General features: G+C 31.8%; 1 long non-coding RNA gene across 2 annotated transcripts in view; it reads left to right on the top strand.

The window, feature by feature from the left end:
* Positions 1-22,216, top strand: part of LOC131382849 (uncharacterized) — an 82,246-nt gene extending 60,030 nt beyond the window's left edge. Inside the window, exons 5-8 of one of the 2 annotated variants that reach the window (XR_009212427.1) lie at positions 4,612-4,660; positions 10,569-10,713; positions 18,606-18,704; positions 22,120-22,216. This is a non-coding gene — a long non-coding RNA (uncharacterized LOC131382849). Of the gene's footprint in view, positions 1-4,611; positions 4,661-6,071; positions 6,118-10,568; positions 10,714-18,605; positions 18,705-22,119 lie in introns of those variants that run through there. The other variant, XR_009212428.1, reaches the window with a different exon arrangement.
* Positions 22,217-23,498: the final 1,282 nt, after the last annotated feature.

Here is a 23,498-nt window from a genome sequence, read left to right as displayed (position 1 = left end):
TAGTTGGTTTTAGTTTCTGCTTAAACAAATACTTTGAAGTACTTTATCATTTATTTCTTGAATAGGAATTATAATCATCATATTTAAATATTTCCTGCTACTCAATTGAACCCCAAAATATTTGCCTATTTTATACACATAAGAGACAAATATGACAGGGCTAAGCCACTCAGAAAATTACCTTAAATAATCTAATTTTTACTCAGTTGATATTTTTAATCTACATTTTGGTTAAAACACCAATGGCATTCTATCTGGGGCCCTTTAACCATCTAAACACAAGCTCTGCAACCATATATTCCCCACTTGGTGGCAACTTTGGTCAGCAATTGCCCTGGACCTTCCTCACTTAAATTTAACAGGTTGTCACTCAGACTCTCTCAGGAAAACTCGGGACTGTTCTCCAGAAGTTCTTGCCTCACAGTCTCTGAATTTATTCTCCACTAAAGGAGTGTTCCTGCCACTTGGCCCTTGGCTTTTCCAGAATGACTTCTGTTGTTTTTATCACTTTAGCTTTTCCCCAGTTCTTTTACACCAGACTGTTATTCTTAAGTTTCCACTTTATGGATTTGTTCTCTCTAAATCATGCTTGTTTTTCATGTCTTGAGGGTAAGGAAAGTAGGAGAAAAACAGTGCCTTCCATATATCCCAAAGGATTTAGGCAAATGTAAGATAGAGTTCATTCCTCAAGGGTTTAAATGCACCATTTCACCTTCTCCAGAAAAGATAGTCAAACCATTTCCTGTATTCCTATTTTATGTTTATATCAACAAGTGTTATAATTCAAGATAATATGTACTTCCTTTTATTCAAACAAAGTTCATTCAGGGTAGAGAAAGTTAAGAACATGAAATGGCACTTTCAACAGAAAGTGTTGTGTTTTTCAACAGATTTTGCCTCTTTGTAACTGTGACTAGAATTGAAGAAATATTTTAAGTCTATTTATCCATATACATTAGCACAAACATGCACACTCACACACATTCATTGCTACACACCTTTAAAAAATGCCCCTTTACAACCAGAAAATTGGCCTGTGCACTCTATCTGCTCAAATAGAGTTTAATACAATCTGGCAATGCTGTTTAGGTTACAGCCTACATATTTTGCCCTTTATTCTCTTTTGCGCTTTTACCCAGAAGAGTCTATCAAGAGACCATGTACAGAAATATCAAGTAAAATATATCATAAAAAAGGGACTCTGAGAACCTAGTGACCTGAAAAAATGTTACTTATGAAACTAATGACCTAAGAATGCCTTTAAATCGAAGAGCATCTAGTACAGCAAAGAGACCTTCAAAATGGGCATGTAAGCACTGATCCAGATAGAAGATTAAATAGCACGATATATTAAAAAGCATAAGGTAAAATAAAAGTTGGAATTTTTCACTTGAAACAAGTATTTCACCCAGCAGCTGAGAAAGCATGCCTGCCTGCCTTGACATAATTTTATAGTCCTTTCTTGTTTTGGTGTTGGACTAGTTTACTCATTTTCTATATACAAAGAAACTGTAATAAGATATTTATGTAACAAGTCAAATATTGATTCATGGGTATAAAACATGCCATCACCGTATGGTAACTAGGATTTTCATCAGCTTATTACTGCAACTAATGTGAAAAAATAAATGCGAAGTTTCTTTAGAGGCTTGAATGTATGTCATTCTCTATAATTTCTTTTAAATAATAATGATGTCTAACAATAAATTTCTAACATAATTGTATACCTATTAGTTCTTCCTATGTCTGATTATGAGGCTATACTAAACTTTATATTGGCCATAGTGAATAAAACCATTGACTTTCCATTTTCCAATCAATAAAATATTGACAAACTTTAGAGCCAAGTGACAAAATCAAAAGCAGACATCCACAACACTTAGCTAAAGATTAGATCAATACATGAAGTTTCTATTAATGTTCACAATGACAATTTTATTTTATTTAACAGGAGAAAACATAGCTATTCTGTCCTTTTTTTATTTAGAATAGAGGAGCATAGGTCAAATATGCATAATGAATTTGAGTTTGCAATTTCTTTAGATCAAAAAGAAACCCTTGAAGCTCAGAAATTCATTTTTAAACAGATATATTATCCCCAGTGTACAGTTCAATAGACTTCATTAGAAATTATGGATGAAGAGTTAACAATGCTGAAACGGACCACAGGCCTGCCTATACACAACTCTCAATAACCTGATTCATAGCATTGCACAAAATATGCTTTCTGTTTACATAATTAGCTGTTTTTTTTCTACTTCCTGCCATAATTAAATAAATATAAAATGTTATTTATAATGCAATTTATGCTTCTAAAAAAAGCCCTTAAAATCTACATCAGGATCGAAATTAAACCTAATTACAGATCAATTTGTTGCAGATTTGCTTTCTAAATCAGTGTTACTAGAGGAAGTAAAAACTATTCTTTTTTACTCCATTTCTCATATTGAGTGTCATTTATTAGAGCTAAGGAATTTGTTTTTTTACATTAAAAAATAGAAATGTCCTTCCAACACATTTTCTACATTTTATTCATTTTCATAATTTGATATTATTTAATAGGAAACCAGTTCATCTTTACTGCAAAAGAAGTTGGTTAAAATCCAAAAAAAGAGTTCATCCATATTTTCACATCACTAAGGAAAACATTTTTGATATTTTTGCCTAATATACATGGTATAAGTACTACAAGTTCTGATTTGAGGACTTGCTTTCTAAACTTGCTTCCTCTACTCATGTAATAGTATTCTACAGTTTGACTTCGAAGAGTTATATAGAATGACATTTACTTAAGCAATTTAATATTTGAGGAAACAGACTTTTTTCCTATTATGCATTGTTAGAAATCATATTAAGATGAATATCCTTATACTTTTTTTTCTTTTTTTTTTTTAAATTTTTTACAGTTTGCCTTGGTTCATTTGGGCTGCCATAAGGAAATACTATAGACTAGGTAGCTTCTAACCAACAGAAAGTTATTTCTCACAATTCTGAAGGCTGGGAAGTCCAAGATCAAAGGGCCAGCAGATTCCATTTCTAGTGAGGAACTTTTCCTCATAGAGGATGCCTTCTGTGTCCTCCCATGGCAGAAGCGTAAATTAACTTTCTGAGGCCTCTTTTAAAAGGGCACAAATCCTATTTATGAAAGCTCTGCCCTCATGACCTAATCACCTCTCAAAAGGCCCCACTTCTTAATATCATAACCTTGAGAGTTAGGACTTTAACATATGAATTTGGGGGGGACACATATATTAAAACCCAGCAGAATTATAATTATAAATTCCTACAAGATGATTTTCTGTATAAAGAGTATACATCATGTTTAGATATCTTCATTTCTTTCTCCTCTTGCTTTCCAGGAGTTTGTGCCACTTCATACTACTATCCACAGTGTCACATAATGTCTCCTTACCAGGCTCTTACTCACACTGGCAGACAGATGGATACATGAATACATAAATACGTAGATCTAAATCTTACCAATTTAATAGGCAAAGCATGGTATTTTTATATTACTTAATTTCATATTTGTTACTACAAGTAAGTGTAGATATTTTTATGTGTTTATTATTAAACACTGATATTTTTCTTGTGCAGAATGTTTATTTAAAAATTTTGCCAAATTATGTTTTCAGGAGGTTCTCATTGTTTTTGACAATATATGTCATTTTGTATTTTGTCAATGCTAAAAATAGAAATAATGTATCCATCATATGTAACAGACAATTTTTCCTAGTTTGTCCCCAAACTTTTATTTTCCTATTTTTTAAGAATCTATTTCTTAAAATTTTACTTTATGTCTTATATTTTTCTTTATTGCCCTTTTAATGTACTTCAGGTACATATTTCTTTTATATTTTAAAAGTATTATATTTTGACTCTATGGCAAGAGACCAAAAAAAGGTAAAAAAAAAAAAAAACAAAAAACCATTACTTTCATTTGGTTTTTACTCAGTACAAAGGTTAATGTAAGTTTTCATGAGGTCTGCTTTAAACCTTGACCAGAGATGATAATTGGGAATAACTGTAGTTTCTTTTCAGAGTTAGAGAGGAATGCTGAAAGACCATGAAAAATCTCAGAGACAAGTCATTTCTGGGACAATAAATAGCGGAAGACAGCATTTAACAATGAATTAAGGGAAATTCAATTCTTTCCTGTATTTCAGCACTGCAGAAGTCTACGCAGCAGTTAGTGTTAAGAAATACCATTGATTAAAAAAAAATGATTTTCTGCATTGGATGTTAAAAGATATGAAGCAAGAAATTGACCATTCAGTGGAACAATGTGAATCCTAAATTATCTAAATAAAAACATGAGGATCAGTTAATTCAGAAAAAAGAATTGTATAAATTCTGGAACTGGGTAGATATATTTTCCTTACAAATTCTGGCAAAGAATTCTCCTAATCACTTATTCATTAGGGATTGAGAATTGATACTAGAAACAGATAACTTGTGCTTAATATTGTGCTTAAGCTTTAACCATAGAAAATTTCCTTGATGCAAGGGGGTTACTGTGTCACCTCAAGTTAAAAGGCAATTTAGGAAGTGATAACTAGCAGTTTGGAAGTATTCTAAATATTACTTGCTAACAAAATTCACTCTCTACAGAAGGGGCAGACCTAACAAAGAACACATCTTGCAGATTGCTACATAAAGAGTAAGTACATTGACAAATATTGTGTACTTAAAATATATACAGCTCTGTACTTAGCATGCTACATAGAATTCCTTAATATTCCTCTTAACAGCTGTACAAGTTAACTTGACTTTTATACGCATTATACAGATGAAAAAAATGAGATGAGAAAGGCCAAATAAAATGAATGAATTAATTAATTTTTAAAATTTATTTTGACATAAGAGCCAATCCTATCAGCCTTGCTAATTTCTTCAAAATACTTGCAAATAAGTTGCTATAATATAAAAACATCTTCTTATTGTTTCTGTCTCCTTAAGGATTTCTCTGAGACATTTCTGATATTTAAATCTTTTTTCCTATAGGTTGTCTTTCACGGTACTTTGTATACACTACTTTGGGTTCATATGCCTCAAGTGAAAAATTGGGCTAATAACATTAATACCTCTGTCACAATCCCATTGCACATGATCAGTTCTAATAATGGGTTTTAAAGTAATTTTGTTTTATTTTAAATTACTATTCAAATCAGTCACTATGACATCAGACTTTTTACTCTCTGTGATAGTAATATATCAACTTGGCTGGAGTATAGTATCAAGTTATTCAATAAAACACTAATCTAGGTGTTGCTGTGAAGGGATTTTGTAGATGTGATTAACATCTACATTTAGTTGACACTAAATAAAGGAGATTTTCCTTGATAATGTGGGCTAGCCTCATCCAATCAATTGAAAGGCCTTAAAGGCAATACTGAGCTTTTCTAGAGGAAGAAGTAATTTTCTCTCAGGACTCCAGCATTAGCTACTGCTGGACAATCCCAGCATCCCTACCTGCCCAACAGATTTTAGATTAGACTTACTACCTCATATGAACACATAACAGATTCCCAGAAATCAGTCTATCTACCTATGTATCTATCAATCTATCATCTATCTCCTACTGCTTCTGTTTCTGTGGATGACATTGACAGATGTGAATATTCACATAAAACCTGTCAATATGCAAGTTCCTTCCTACTACTTGTACCAATTAAGCAAATAGTGTAATGGATGCATATTTTAAAAAAGAATTTCTGTATGTGTTCTCCGATTATTGGTCAGAAATAAAAATATATTTATAATGCAAAATTCATAAAATGTGTATAAATGATAATGTATATGCCTATATACGTGTGTGTTTTTCTGTGTATCCATATATGTATATATGAGTGTGTGTTTGTGTGTGCATTTTTTTGTAACTGATACTGTGGCCTTTTACATCTACCAAAATCCAGGACTAGTTTAGAAAAGAAATTACAACAGCATTCTAAAATTCACTTGTTTGATATAAATATATTTTTGTAACTTTTTTTGCCTGACATTTGTGCTGTAAATCAAAAGTACTTTTGTGAAAGCAATTTTTTTAAACCATCTTCTCTGAAATTGTGTAGGAGGAAGTGAATCACTACCACTGAATCCCTGACATTAATTCAATAGACACATATTTTGATTTCTGAAGAATTATGGAAACATTCTTTCAGAAGAGAACAATGACAGATAGCATTCTGTGTTTAGCACATTTTCCTTTTCCGAGTGGCAATGGAGCGTTGTAACAGCAAGTAAATTGCTCCTTATTTCTATGTGCTTTTTAAAACTGTGACACTGACTGAGCTGAACCACCAAGACCACATCTGTACACAGCTAAATAAAAGGTTTTACACGATGGCAAAACTGGGCAGAATTATTTTGTCCTTGGATGTACTGATGATGGCAATGCTTACACCACTGCTTTATACACAGTAGGGTAACACTCAGAGTACTATCATTAAATTCAGTTTTTAATTTAAAAGGTTTTGAAGAAAGGACTCATTACACAGGTATGGCCAAGATGAAGAGACAGAGAAACGTCTGATTGTATACTGTAGCATTAGTGACAGATTGCCTGAGCAAGGAGTAAGAAAAATATTACTCAAGCCTTGTAGAGAGTTTGAAGCTTTAGAAGTAAAGCTGCCTAGCAAGAATTGCAACCATCGAATATAGTCATTGCCCCAGATTGAAGCAAGGCAAGGACAGGGGTTTGTTAGGAGTGATAAATACCTTGATCTTTCTCTGTTCCAGCCAGCCCTCTAATTTTCTGTGGTACTACCGGCCAAACCCAATCAGAGGCTAAAATTCAAGTAATATTGGGTGATACGTGTGTAGGGCCAAAACTCCTTGAAAACAGAACAGGGAAGGGCTTGGAACAATGGAGTTTCAAAGAGAGTAGCAAATTAACATAGTAGACATACAGTGTATATGTTCGAGTTGAGGGCAGAAATCAGTTAGGCTGTTCAATGGTAGGAAGTCAGGAACAAAGATCATACTTCTGAGCCATATGGAAGTAAGAAGCTAGAGGGAGATTGTAAGTAAGCTACTATTTTTTCCATTTATGTAAGTAGAAACAGAAAGGAGCATAGAGTTATAAAAACAGGAATGTTTCATGAAGAATTTTTTTTATAACATGATGATAAAAATAAGAGAAAATAAGCGAAGGAAGAACGTTTTTGGAAAGAGAAATTAAAAAATCTATAGATGTCAAGAATAAAACGCATTTAAAGAACCTTCACTGTTTTGACCATATAATTCAGGATTCATTCCAACAGTCAGGGTTAATTTCTCAGGATATATGGGGAAGTGGAAGGGGACAAAAGTAAAACTCTGACTCAAAATAATAGTGCACAGCCTCCGTTTTATTTTTATTATTGCCCTCTGAATTTTAGAAACTTCTGTTTCCATGGACTTTACATGACAAATAAAAATCAGCCATAAAATATTTCTTTTTATATGAAGAAATATTACATTGAAGAACAATAATATAATTTCTTTAAAAATTATTAGAAATTTGGGGACTGTGATTTTGAAAAAACATCAGAAAGAATTCTAGTAAGCCCTCCAGGCAGAGGTGAGTATTTGACAGATTTGTAAACTGTTACTTACACTCCAGACTTGTATATTCAACTGCATGACATTTATACCTTGATGTCTAATAAGCATACAAACCTAACACTGTTAGCTGGGCGCAGTGCCTCACGTCTGTAATCCTAGCAGTTTGGGAGGTCAAGAATTCGAGACCAGGCCAGGTGGATCACCTGAGGTCAGGAGTTCGAGACCAGCCTGGCCAACATGGTGAAACCCCCATCCCTAATAAAAATACAAAAATTAACTGGGTATAGTGATGGGCACCTGTTATCCCAGCTACTTGGGAGGCTGAGGCAGGAGATTCACTTGAACCCAGGAGGCAGATGTTGCAGTGAGCCGAGATCACACCACTGAACTCCAGCCTGGGCGACAGAGCAAGACTTAGTCTCAAAAAAAATAAAATAAAATAAGTAACACTGTTAGGCTTGAATATATTTTTTCCCCATCAAACTAATGTTGAGTCTTGGTCCCCAATGTGGTGGTATTGGAAGGTGATGCCTTTAAGAGGTGATTAGGTCCTTAAGGGAGATTAATGTCTTTCTCTCAGGAGTAGGTTCTCAGTCTCTTCAGGGCATCCTGAGGCTGTGTCGCAGGTGCGTCCTTAACTTTGGCAAGATAAACTTTGTTAAATGACCAAGGCCTGTCTCAGATATTTGGGGTTCACACAATCAATCAATCATCAACCCTAGGTTGTTTCTCTATGATCATGACGTATACTTTGAAAATCAGAAACTTTTGCTTTAAACAATCTTCACAGACAAAAGTTCATTTTTTCTTATAACTCTTTTATTTCATATAAGATAAAAAATGTCTGAAAACAATGGAAAAATTATCCTGGCACCCTGTCATCCAGATTCCTGCCAAAGATCTTTCGCAACTTTCTGTCATGTATTTTTCTCTGTCTCTCTGTCTCTGTATCTCTGTGTCTTTGCTATGATTGGAGCATTTGCTAAATCTCAGTTTACTCTCAGAATATTCTAAGATCATACTTTAGGGGAACCAGAATACATGCTGAGTATGCTAGTTCTCCAAGCCGGCATTCAGCCACCATTTCAACCATAAATCAGGAAGCTCACCCGTTTAAAAGAGTACCTTGTTCCCAGAGCCAGCTCTCATTTATTTATTCTTCAGCATTTCCTCTCTAGAAAGTATAGGTTTATGGAACATTAGAGATTATTATTTATTGTGTAGCTTCCAATAAAGCATACTTTTCTTTCTTCTCCATGCTCTACCTTTTCTGTTTATGAATTATTGTGAATCTGTTTCTCAATATTTATGAATGTTGTCTGCCTCATCATAATTTTATACCTCACGATTTTCTCTTTGTATTATACCTCCTAAGTGTATAGATGGACATTACCCAAAACTTAACTTCCTCCTAAGTAAGTAGCAACTGGCTCTCATTTACCAAACATACACTTGGCTCTGGCAGAAAAGAAAATTTAACACATTTCTTTTTGCTATTAAAATAGCTTCTTAGCTTCCATATATCTCAGGTTTGAAATATCACATAAAACTACAGTTCTATGTGGCCTCTTTTTATAATACTTTCAGCTTACTCTCTTAGCAAATTGCCAAGCTCATGAACTCCCTATTTTTCATTGGTTCTTGATAACATCAGATCCTGAGATTTTGTCTTCAGCCATTTAATCATCTCACAATCTTCTATTTTATTAAAACAGCAGAGGAGGACTACTTCCTTTGTGCATTGTCAAAAAAAAAAATCACCTCTAAAAAGTAATACGATATTTTATTTTTCCAACATTCATCAGGTTACAATATATCCCCTAAATAAATAACTCTGTAAGCTTTGGCAGCTTTATTTAAAGACATGCACTTAGGACAGAAGATCCAAAGAGCCTTAAACAACATTTTTTCTCTTTCTTTGATGTTTTAACCTGTGAACTGTCAATGGTTCTTTGATCTAGTTCAATTCACAGATAAAGGAACATACATAAGAACATACCTAAACAACATGGATTCTAAATTGCATGTCTATGGAGTACCCTAAAATAACATTATAGATAGACAGATAGATGATAGATAGATGATAGATAGATAGATAGATAATAGATAGATAGATAGATAGATAGATAGATAGATAGATAGATAGATTTCACTTTAATATACATGCCATAAACCACCATATTTATCATAGCATTTGCAATTATGTAATGTTGTATATCCCATAGGCATGTGAAATTTGTGGCAAAGTTGAGTCTTACTAACTAGTCATCTTAAAATTGTATTATGTGCTTTATGACACCAAACATTTGGACAGAACAGTCATCAAAAATTTGCATGACTAAAGTATATTTTAAAAGCCCACAAACTGATATTGAATCATTTTTGTCAGTGTTTATAAATACATATAGTATATGTAAACCTACAGTCAGTGTGTGAAGTTTAAATTTGTGTATTTAAGCCTACTTTTAAGAAACAGAATGAATGTGTAGAAATTACTCTTGCATTAGGTGATAAATAGTAACAAATTATCCTAACATGAAAGGTAGTGTATTCAGTTTTAAATGAAAGCATTTGACTTTGCGAGCTGTACAAACATAAAGTCTTTAGTGCCATTTGTAAACCTGTGCCTCATTGTCTGTTTCAGCCTAAAGCAAAGCCAGTATGTCCTTGCAGAGAGAAGCTTTGAGAAGTAGCAAACCAGGCTTAATTTACTCCAAGTAACTGGAGGAGAAAAAATATTGGCTTAGAAAACAAAACTTTCTACTCTGCTCACCGTATGCTTTGGACATAAATTTAACTAAGAATAGTTTAAAAATTGGATCTTTTCTTTTTTTCACCTCAAACCTTGTTCTCATGCTTGACGTCTCAGAGGTTTTGGAACTGTTTAGCCTGAGTCATGGCCCCTTTAGATGAAAACATTGGTTAGCTAAGAATTGAAATTAAGTTGTCAAATACAGCTAACTAACTCTGCAGAAATTTGGATAAGGAGGAACCTGTCCTTTTTCATTGTGTGTCTTTCACAGAACATCGTGTTTGCATCTGTGTCTGAGAGAAAGCAGAATAATGAACACTCTATCATTGATAGTATTCAATCTGAGTTCGAATGATTGTTTGTTAAGGAGATTGTGGAGGATTTCTTGCACTGAATGGGAGATTGGGCTGTAAGTGGTAAGAAGAGTTCCTTCTAATTTTAAGATCCTAAAAGTCCATGAAACCAATTATAAGCAAAAGAAGTTCAAGGTACATTGAAGTAGGAATATTTCAACAGAATATCAAGTTATGAAATTGTTCTAGTTAATGTTTACTCAGAAAAGCATCTATATAAAGGGCAAAGTGTATCTATTAATAAAATCTCAAGCTGATAAACAAATGTACAACCAATCAATTGACAAATTCTCTTGGACCTACAATTATAATGACAACTTTTTAATGTGTCCCATTATTTTTAATATGCTTTATTGCAATATGTTAGCATACTTCCTGGCTCCTTATGTTTGTGTTTACTTATTTTGCAGATGTATGTTAACAAATACAAAATAAAATAGAAAGGGTTCTTATTGCAGAAACGGTATAGTAGCTTCTATTAGATTAACTATCCTACAGATACTAATTTAAAAGCTCGAGAAAATACAGAAAGAAAAAGAAAACAAAACAAAAACAAAACTTCTTTCTAAAGAAACTGGAGAGTGGCCAAAAGGAGATTGTGATAGACATGGAAAGGACTCAGCCCATGTAAGAAATAAACTACTTTGAGCAATACCCTTTTTCACAGACTTTTCTTCTGAGGGCACTTTTAGTGCCACATTTAGTATTGCACAAATATCAAGAACTCAAGTAGAAAACTACAGTCTTCCTTCTTTGGGAAGTAGAGCATGGGCTTAAACATTGTCAATGTGGCTGGAGACTGAGTGGAAAAATCCTGGGAAAGAATCTGACACAGATTGGGAACTCTAAAATCTACATACAATGTACACCCCAAACCTTGACTGAGTCTTGCATTTTGTATATGTTGGGGATACTTGTAAGGACTTACCGGAAAGCATGAGTCAGCTGCAATTCTGAAACTTCTGACCAGAGATCTAAGCTCTATCCAATGCAGGAGTAACTGAAATGTGAGTTTGAGACTTGTCAAGTTATAGGCAGCTGGTAAACACCTCAGGCTTTCCACTGAGGCTCAATTTTTGGAGTAAAGACTATGTCCAAAATCTAAGGGATTTTCCTTAGATTTTTTAACTAAATTTTTCCAAACATTTTTTAACTAAAGGGAAAAGAGTACCAAAACTACCTTATTACCTGTTGGAAAAAAAAAAATCAAAACACTTCAGAAGAGGGTAAGAAATCTAGATTATCTATAATAGACCATATATAATCTCTACTGCCTAACCAAAATTACTTGACATGCAAAGAAGTAGGTAAATATATCTCATAAACAAGAGATATGGACAAAAGTAGAAAAAGACTTAAATTGGTGTATTCATTTTAAGTAGCTGGAAAAAACTTTAATGCAGCTAAGTAAAAATGTTTAAGGACTTAAAGAAAATGATAGTCCAAATAAGTGAACAGATGAGAAATCTCAGCAAAAAAAGAAAAACTCCAAAAGGAACCAAACAGAAATTTTTGAACTAAAATAAAATATCTGAAATGGAAAAGTTACTGGAAGGGATAACAGCAAACTGAAAATTGCAATAAATAAAATAGGTTGATTAGTTTAATGGCAAATTAGTAGATTTGTCCACTCAGAAGAACAGAAAGAATAAACAATTTCTTAAAAAAAGTCCATAGAGGCATTTTTCTGTAATTACAGAGTATGAAACTGATAAATAAATGTTGTTGATACCAGCTGTAAACTCAAGTTAAAACAAATATATAATATAATAACAAAATGCAGGCAAATTTTAAAGGAAGTTAAAACTTAGAGGAAACAACCAGGTATGCAGTAATATTCCTTCCTTCCTTCCTTCCTTCCTTCCTTCCTTCCTTCCTTCCTTCCTTCCTTCCTTCTTCCTTCCTTCCTTCCTTCCTTCCTTCCTTCCTTCCTTCCTTCCTTCTTCTCTCTCTCTTTCCTTCTTTTCTTATATTTTCCACTGACAGCAACAACCAAGACAACGATTTGGGGTAGCTAAAAATGTAATAGAAAGCCCAGTATGTTTCTGGACAGGGGAGGCTGAACATTTTAGGCTATTAAAGAAGGAGAAAGGAGCCAAAAAGGAGAAAGTCAGAGAAGAGGAGCAGAAATATGGTTTTAAGGTGGATCCTGGTTATTTAATGGCCTTTGAACTAAGAATTAACAGGAACATTCAAACAATGTTAGCCACTTTCTATAAGCATACTAGAGTTTTCAGTTTGAACACATATGAGTTAATTTTCTACAAAAGACAAATAAAAATAAATACTTCAGAGGAATATAACAGAATTTGCAGTTTTCGTTATCTACAGATATAATCTAAAATTACTAAATATATGCAGATCCAGGAAAATGCCATCTACTGTCAAAGAAAAAGACAATCAACAGATGCCAGCCATGATAATAACCATATGATAGAATTGACAGTCAAGAACTTTAATATAGATATTAAAATGATGATCAAAGTAAAATACATTCATAATTAATGAAAAGAAAATGAACCTTAGAAAACAAATATAACAGAAATCAAATAAATATTTTAAACCTATAAGGTATATGAAAAAATTGATTTAATAGCAGAATGGAAATTTTAGGGATAAAAGAGAACTTAGGAAAGAAATGGAAGAAGACAAATTTAACTCAACTAAATAAAAGTGAATTATTTCGTGCTCAAGGGAGACAAGGCTCAAACGAAAATTTAGTAAGAAACATTGAAGAAACATAGGAAAATATGTTTTAAGAAGGAAGAGATCTAACAAGTCAAAAAATAAATATGAATATGGAACACCTGCATAGAAAAATAACATTCACACTATTTTGGAATCTTTGATAAAAAACAAAACAATGAAACAGAACTAATATTTAAAACCATAATGCAAAACAACACTTCAGAAATACAACAAAGTCTGAATATACACACTGAAAGGGCTCACCAGATACTTTGGAAAATTAACTCTGAACAATCAATGCTGAGAACTATAATAATAAAACTGTTACTTTTCAAAGGCAAAAATCTTCAAAGCTTCCAGGAAAAAAGATTGGATGACAAAAAATTGTATACTAGCATTCCAAGACCAATTTACAGGGTAAACAATAATAGTGAATAATTTTCTAAAGAACTTCAAGAAAATGTGCTCTAAAGATTTTATATACAGCTACATTCTCCCAAATAAATTATTTAACCATTTAAAACAGTTTTCAATGCATAAGTAATGATGAAATTCTACACCTATCAACACTTCCTGAGACATCTACTTGAGGATAGGTGTCATTCAAATCCAATATTGTAGGTTGTTATATTTCTCTCCTCTTCATAAATACAACCAAAACACACAAATTTTATCCTCTATATTGCTTCTTGGTTTTCTATTTCATTGATATTTGACTCCAATTTTTTGTCATCTAATCATCCTTCTTTGTATTTAGTCTATTTATGATTTTCTAACTTCTTAATATGGCCTTTTAACTTACTAAATTTCAATGTTCTTACTTTCTAACATAAGTTTTAAGGGTATACATTTATCTCAAATATATGTATTTTTCAATTTCACAAATGTATATTTAGTTTTATTATATACTATTCAATTCCAAATAGTATTATTTTGATTTTCACTATGATCTCTACTTTAACCACACATTACTTATGGGTATCTTTAGCTTTTTCAAATAAATGTCGATTTTAAATTTTTTTATCCTCTTTAATAATTGTGCTTTGATTATATTTTCAAAAACCATTTTGGATAGTTCATTAAGTATTTATTTATTTGTTGAGAGTCACTATTTGAGAGGTCATATAGCATTGGCTAACTCCCCAGATTCTGGAGTGAAAATGGTAGATTTAAATACTAATCATGTTCACTTAACAGTTATATACCTTTCAATCATCTCTTCTTTAGATATATATTCTGTAAAATGAATATAGTAGAAGTATAGTAGAAGTATGGGTTATTTGTGAGAATTAAATGACCTAATATATGTACAGACTTCTGAACATGTTCTGGCCTGTAGTAAGAGCTATATAAAATATAGCTAATTAATTAATATCATAACCGATGCATGTTCCTTTTTGAGAATATGTGAAGTTTAATTTCTAATTGTTAAATGTAGATTTCTATACATAATTATCCAGCTTGATAATTATATTTTCCAACTAATCTTTGTTATCACTCTCTGTTTTCTTCTGTTTGATCTCACCATGTTTGAGAGACATAGGTTTAAATTACCTGTTCTCATGATGGATTTATACAATTTGTCAGGTAACAAATATGCTGCACTAAACTGAAAATTCAGAAATGTAGCAAAGTAATTTTGTAAGGTTGATATAACACCATCTTAATAAGCATCCCATAAGAAATAAAAGGATAGCCCAATGTCATGTAGAATCATAAATGTTAAAATTATGCACTAACAATAGCAAAAGAATATGTTAGGATCTGTGAATCTTAATTTCAATGATGTTTGTCTCATATTATTTTTGCCCTTGTTTAGTCTCTCCATTCATTTGAGGCTGGCCTATTTGACCAATAGAATAAGAAAGAAATTACAGTGTATTACTGCCAAGGTGAGGTCATAAATGTGCTGCAGTCTTCACCCAGGTTTCTTGCATTGCTAGTTTGGGGAGGAAGTCATCCTTTGTATAGTAAGAAGATGCAAGAAGTCTTGTGCAAAGGTTCATGAAAAGAGAAAACCATTTGCTAACCTTAATTGCCAGGCCTGTGAATAAACCCCCTTTGAACAGGATCCTCCAGCTCCACAGTTCAGATGACTACATCTCTAGTCAGCAACTTTTGAGAGACGCTGAGCCAGAACTACTGAACTTAAATGCTACCAAATTCTGTACTCACAAAAAGCATGAGAAATAATAAAGGATTATTGTTTTTGTAGACTACTGAATTTGTTGTGCAGCAATGAATAATTAATACAGATATCTGAAAACAAATACTTCATGTGCAAATAGAGGCAAAAAGAAAACGCAAATAAAGCTCAACCTGAGAAAATTTCTTCATAAACTTACCTAGATTCAATGAGAAAAAATGGTGTTATCCGAATTGATTCAGAAAATCCATTTGACAAAATTAAAAATAAATTTCAAATAAAAATATCTTAGTAAATTCATGAAAAAAGAAACTTATTTTACTTAGTTGATAAGAAACTAATTGTTCAAATCACACTTAAAAATAAAACATTTCTGCCATTCTCATGAACTACAGAAATGGCAAGTTTGGCAAACGAGTCACTTAGTACTATGCAATACTGTATGAGATTTTTGTTTATTAGAGCTGGAAATGGAATGGTGAATAACTGCAAATGGGCACAAGAGATCTTTTAGGGTAAAGGAAATGTTTCAAAATTCAATAATGGGAATGTTTGCCCAATTTTCTAATTTTACTAAAAAGTGTTGAATTGTTTACTTAAAGCAGGTGAATTCCATTTTTTTGTAAGCCATACTACAAAAAGCTGTTAAAAAAAATAGAGAACAAAAAATTAAGAAGATGTACTGAGGTCCAAACCAATGTTTAAAACAAATGACAAAAAATCGGAAATGTATAAACATCGTAAAAGAAAAGATAATACTGTTGATATTCGCAGAAGATAGTATCATCTAAATAGGCTATCCATGAGAACAATAAGAGAGGTCAGCAAGGTATTTGGCTACAAGACTATCATATAAAACACATTTTCTTCTCTATATGCCATCCTTAACCAGTAAGAAAAAGTAATGAAAAAAAGTTTTCAGTCACAATGACTACAAAATAAATTATAATATCTAAAGTGAAATGAGAAGACCAATAAGGAAAAAAGTATGGAACTTTATAGAAGGACAATTAAAAAAAAAAAAGAGAGTAAATGAAGAGGCTTATTAAGAGTCTGGATAGAAGACTCACCATTAAAAAAAAACTTATTGTATTAATGAAAATAATCTGAATCAAAATTTAAATAAGTGTTTCTATTTTACAAAGCATCGTAAGCCAATTCTGAAAGTGATATGAAAGAAGAATTGCACAGGAATTACCAAAATGCTAATAAAAGATGTGATTTCCTGTATAAGTTTGATCATATCAAAAACTATAGAAATTAAAAGAATCTGATGTCATATATCAATTGATTAAATAAGACTTCACCTAAAATTTATTATACAGAAATAACTATGTGGGCAATAATGTATATATTAGGATAGTCATTGTTTATATTAGAAAATCACCAAAAATAACTTAGTCAAAAATGACATAAATAGAGATTGAATGGAATACCATGCAGCAGTTAAAAATACTAGTATTCCATAAACATTTAAATAGAACAATCTTTGAGACTAGATAGCCATGGTTAAGAGGATACACAATAAATTGGTAAATATAATGGACACTGCATAAGAAAAATATGGCTGAAAATAGTGGAGAGGATGCAGTGAGAGAAGATTTACATTTCCCTGTGTATGATTTGCAGAAATGTATGATTTATTTTCATTAATTTCTGAAAATTAAATTAAAACTTTATTTTAAAATAGCATGTTATGTATGTCCAAGTTTAGTTATTTGACAATAAAAATAGAGATAGTTTAAAACCTAAATGCAAATTTAGTACATGATAAAGGCAGTTTTTCATTTGGACCATTTTTAGTGACCATTTTTTCCATTCAAAAGCAGTCAACCTCATGATGACTGGTGAATGATTCCATTTATTATGAAACCAAAAACAAAGACCAAGAGAACTTATACTTCTGGAAATTTTTCTTTTAACTTAGGAGAAATACTCAGATATCTCTATGACCTAATGGTAAGAAACATAGTTTCTGATTTAAGTTCATTCATATGGTTAGTCACAGGTAAATTGCAGTTTTTCTTTGACAAAAAAATAAAAAGTTTCCTGCAAAATTTAAGAAACTCCTTATTCTTAGTCTAGGTATGCATTTTCTTAATGTAATCTCTGCTTCTAGATATGAAAAGCTACCTTGCATCAGCTTGCATTTAGAAGGATTCTCCTGAAGAAAAACAAAATTTGTATAAAAGTGCATCCTTTTAAATTAATTTGAGTAATCACGGCAACCAGACTTGAGTGACCATGAGACCATGGTATTATTGAAAAGTGTACCTATAAATAAGTACACTCCAAAACCTAGCTGGCAAGGGGTCATGTGCTCATGTAAAAGTGACATCTGAGGAGCTAATTACCAACCAGAGCACTTGGCAGACTTATGATGTTAAACAAAGATTGGATTTTAGAGTCTATTAAGGTGCAGAAACAAAATAAACACCTTTTTTATTTGTTTATATTTATGAATTTATTTATTTATTTATTTATTTATTGAGACCCCTGAGGTAAGTCTAACACCCTAAGAATCATCACAAATCAGAGAGAGGCCGACCTCACAAACATTAAAATCCAGCCTCAAATCACCTCAATCCCTGACTTGAGTGGGGTGATTTGCCTTTACAGGACTGCCTGCCAGAATAAGAGTCAATCATTTTTGCAGAAACATAAAATATTTGTCACACAATTTTATACACAGATATCTGTAGCAAATAAAAAATTGGCTGGTCTGATCAGAGACAGTATCAATTGATTAAAAATCAAGATAGTGAAAACCGAACGTAGAAACACAACACAGGTAATCAGAAAAGCAGAGTTCTCTGATTCTCTGTCACAGTCTTAAAATAACTGTGATAACAATAAAGAAAGTAGATACTTAGAGAGACATTTTATTAGAAAATTATCAACTTTAAAATATCTACCACTGAAATATATTAGTGAAAATTAAGAACATAATAGACTTAACCGCAAATTAAAAACAGAGTTAGAAAGGATAAGTGAACTGAAAGAGGTCAGTAGAAAATATCCAGGTCAAAGCATGAAAAGAAGAAAAGACTGAAAGATACAGAAAAGGATGTTGAAAAATATACAGGACATAACAAAAGCATATAATTTGTATTTAATTCAGGTTTCAGAAGTGAAATTGGGAAGACAGAAGAAACAATGTTTGAAGAGATACTGGTCAGAATTCTTAATATAGTAGTAATAAATGACATCCAAAAACAGGGTAAGTATTTCCAGAAACCACCAGGTGGATAAAATAAAAAAAAAAAAATTACAACTTGGAACATCATAGTAAAACTGTCAATCAAATATCAAAATGACAACAATCAATAATAAATCTTATAATTATTGAGAAAAAAATCACTATATTTTCTAAACACTTTAAGTATATGAATGTTGGGATATTTATATCCCAACTTGATAATTCATTTAAGACTATAGAGAAGTTACATTTGAGTAATATTATTTGGTCTGTACATTTTCTAAATAAAACCCATTCTGTTTTCATCATACTATATTTCTATTATTTTTCTTTCTTTTAAAACAATCCCTAAATTGTCACAATTTTACAGCTTAATATGAGTTTATTTCCTAAAATTATCATCCAAGTTACTGATAAATAACTTTTTCAATACACTTCTTTTTTTTTTTATTTTTTTCTCACCAATTTTTCCCCTTAAGCTAGATCTTATGAATGTGTATTAGCTTCCTAACGTTACTGTAACAAATTACCACACACTGGATGGCTTAAAGCAACAAATATTTATTCTCTCACTCTTCTGGAGGCTGGGAGTCTAACACCAATGTATCAGAAAGGTCATTTACTCTCAGAAATCTTTAGGAAAGAATCCTTCATAGCCTCTTCCAGCTTCTGGTAGACCAGGCCTTCCTTGGTTTGTGGCAGCATTACTCCAATCTCTGCCTTTGTCTACACATGGCCTTTACTGTGTGCATGTGTGCAAATGTGTTCTCTCCTTTTTTAAGAACATTAGGGCCCACCTAATTCAGTATGACCTCATATTAAATAATTACATCTTCAAATAGCCTATTTCCAAATAATGACACATTTTGAGGTTCTGGCTGGCCATGAAATTTTAGGGGACATGATTCAAACCATTACAGGGTGTGACTAAACAATTAATTTTATGTGAGTGTAATCTATTTTCACCCATGTATTTCAACACTGAGGATGAATGGATTATGTTTGAAAAAGAAATACCTTATCCTAAATCAAAGAGATTGTATAACACAACTTGACACAATCTGTTATAAATTAACTTCATTTTTATTTATTTGAATTGATTATATATTACAATTCCCTGGAAAGTTCTGAATTATTTTCTTTTCAAAAATAGCTAGCTCATATAAACTGGTGGATTTCAGAACCCTTAGGGATAGTTTTTGTAGCACCATAGTACATAATGCAATTATTATATTTATCATCTGCAAATAAAATAAAACCTTGAGTGAGATAAAGTATACTCATAAGATTAGAGCACAATGAAAGCAAAGTATTGATAAAAGTCACCAAATTGTTGATTCCCTTGGGAGGTTGATGTAGCATTACTGGATTGCTCAGAAGTAGGAAATGTGAGGTCCCATATAGAAATTTAGGGTTCCATGGGGAGAATATTAGACCCATCAGGAGGAGAACAAATCCTTTAGACAAATGTCGAAACAGGACAAAAGGGCAGTAAGGTACAGAAAGGCAAAATAAAACACATGTGGGATAAAAGGCTCAAACGAGATGTTTAATGCATTAAAAACACATTTCCTTGAGTTCTTTAGGATAACTGTATAATAAAGTACAGTAATTTACCTTTATGCTAGGGGTTCACAAAAGGAGCCTAGAATAGACCTGCTGAGTATTCCTTCATTCCTTACTGATTTGCATTTATCTGAGGAGTCAGTAATTATATATAATGTTATGTTTAAATATGTTGAAAATGTATTTCTTACAACCATGTCCTTTGTATCAACCTTGTTAATTATAAGAGCAATGTAAGATAATGCTAAAGCACTTCAGTTTTGAATAGTTGATAAGATCTGTATATGTCAGAGCAGAAAATCAGTAGGCATTCAAAGTAATTTTTGCTTAATTTACTTAAACTATTTCTGATTTCCATTCATAACTGACTGATAGCATAGCAAGTAAATCTAAAGAGATGATGAAAGCTGCATTAGGGGATTATGCTAATATTTTTATTAGGTTGCTTACATATGGTAATTGAAATAATAAATGTCCTAACACTTATTTTAAAAGTCGTGATTTACTATCAGTAACATTCCCTTTCAGAGTGTGTAGCAATTAACAAAACAAAAAATAAGGTTGACATTAATTTGCATATTTACTTCACCTTATCAAATCAGGAAAAGTGCCTGCAACACTGAGGAATATGATACTGACAGGCATCTATGCAACTCTTCCCTTTTCATTTACAGTTCATAAGAAAAATACATTTTTATTTCTGAAAAAGTATCCACCAAATCAACTACTACTTGATTTTTTTTTTTTAACTCTGGCTATTTACACCCAGGTATATATTAGTATAAATGCTTTGTGGTTGATGTAATCTCTGACCAAAGTAGACTCATAAAATAATGCAAAGATTACATTTTGATGACAAAGATGTCTTAAAGAACTTTTCTAAGAATTAAATTGTTAAAAGCATTTAAGAGATTTCTAGGAATTGTAATATTACTATTGTTATCTTTAGTCAACTTCTACGATTCACTCTCTGGAATCTGTTATTATTTTAAATTAATATATAATAAAGTATTTGTTACAGAAACAAGGGGATCATATATGATCATATATAGTGAAAATAGTCGATTGTACACTACCTCCCCATTTTAAGTGACTGAAACACCAGGACACAACTACTGTTACTCTCATAAGAAAACAACATACTCATAAGAAAAAAACTACTGTTACTCTCATAAGAAAACAACAACAAAATGTTGGATCAAATCCAATCTGATTGATACATTCTGAGTAAAAAAACTGAATGAAAAAATTATTTAAATTCAAGTCAAATAAACTACCATCGGTGTAAAATCGAAGATGTAGATTCTGGCAAATTTTATTTAACTTTAGTACTTGCAATGGATGTTTCTATTAGAAGGCATTTGCTCACCAAAACACTAACCTCTGAAACTGCAGTCAAATTGGCCTTTGTTTATAGTAGACAGATGTATTCAAGATTAATAAATAATATAAGCAAAGTTCTATTTCCATTGCCTATTAATTGTACAAATAGTATCCAATATAATAGAACAAATAGAGAAAAATAAATTTCAGTGCATGAATGCACTTTTTAAAAGTGAATCATGGTTTTTGAAGGATTTCCCCAGCGGCTGAAGATTTAGTTTATGGCTTTGAAGTCATGAATGATAAACAGATGAGTTTTCAAAAAAATCCTAACAGCTAAAAGGAAGGTGAAATATGTAAAACCATTGAGATGGGATCTTTTCTATTCCAGGCACTTGATTAAAAAAAAAATCAAGGAGGTTTAAAAGTTTGATTGTCAGCACGATTTCCTCTTCTTGGCTTAAATGAAACTTGTTATCTATGTTAAGTTCCGTTTCTCTTCCAAAATGTCTATCTACTGGCTTATTCTTCTGCCTTTTGTTCTTAGATTCTGTTGAAGATAATAATTTATCATTTTTTGAATGCAAAGATACACCACCTTTAAATGAAATTAACAATGGACGCAAGAAAACCTAAGAGCAATCACCACTTAAGAAATGCATTTGTAAATAACTAAATGAATTAAAGCATTCATTCATTTAATTAAGAAGTCATAGCCTTAATTTATGTTGTTGTGTATCCATTTTGTAAAAGCAAATTTTACTAGTTGCTCTTCTAAATATGCAGTGAAAGGGCTTTCACTCCAAGGTCTTGCTGTTAATATAACAATATATTTCCTTTTCTTGTTTTTCTATAGTACCCTGTAAAAAAGGAATGCTAGATAGCTGTCTGTTGTTTGTAATGTCACCAAGCATCTAAGGAAACTTTCCTGAGAGTTGATTTCAATCTTTCTTACCCACTGTAAGATCCCATTGCAACAGTCCCTGGGCCCTTGCAATAGGCCACATACCCCCTTCCAAAATAAAGTCTGCCTTACCATCTTTAAAAAAAGGAAGAAACATATCTGAATTGTTTGTTTTATGATAACATGCATTTTAATGTCATTATATTTTAATTGGGATTTTTTTTTAAATGTAACTTAAAAGAAATCTAGGCTGGAGAAACATGATTTATGGGAAATTTAAAATATAATAAATAATTTGAACCAATAAACTACTCTGTATACTCCATTTAAATTATCATGTAAGAAATTTTATTGTAAGCAAAATTAATCAGAATTAAATCAATGAATTTAGTTTTATATCTATAGCATGTAAAATATAATCGAGCCTTTTCATCCTTGAGTAAAAATTGCCATTGATGTTTTATCTACTGAGTGTCATACCTCATACATGGTGTTTCAGATAATCACAATCTCACACAGCTTTTTAAGTAAATGTTACTCCCATGTCCACAAATTGAAAGTGGGAGATTTAAGCAAAATTTTTATTTTTTAAATTTTTTGATTCAACACTGACATTTTATTTTCTGAAGTTTTATCATTTTTACAAAACAAAACAAAGCAAAATGAAACAAAAAGCAGGTATCAAAAACAGCAAAAGTTTATAGAATTTCTGCACCAGTTTGCACATAAGTCAGTGATTACAAAACTGGTGTCCAATGTAAATACTAATCACAAGCTGACTTCCCTCTTGGTCAGGTGGTTTGTTTTAGAGCTATTCGATATTTATAACTTTTTATAAGCACCAGTCATTTTTTGAGAACTGATTTGGTTTGTCCAACAAAGTAAACAATTTTTTGCTGTGTGGCAGTTTCTTGTTTTAAAAAATACTGAGCTAAAACACAGAATGTGTATTTGTTTGGATCTGAACCAAATCTTTTGAGATCCCAATTACCCTGAAGAACACTGAAGACATTTATGGGGCA

This window comes from Hylobates moloch, unplaced genomic scaffold (assembly GCF_009828535.3).
Source record: "Hylobates moloch isolate HMO894 unplaced genomic scaffold, HMol_V3 SCAFFOLD_2, whole genome shotgun sequence".
Taxonomy (NCBI): Eukaryota; Metazoa; Chordata; class Mammalia; order Primates; family Hylobatidae; genus Hylobates; species Hylobates moloch.
The sequence above is the reverse complement of the archived record's forward strand: the minus strand, read 5'-3'. Positions and strand labels throughout refer to the sequence as shown.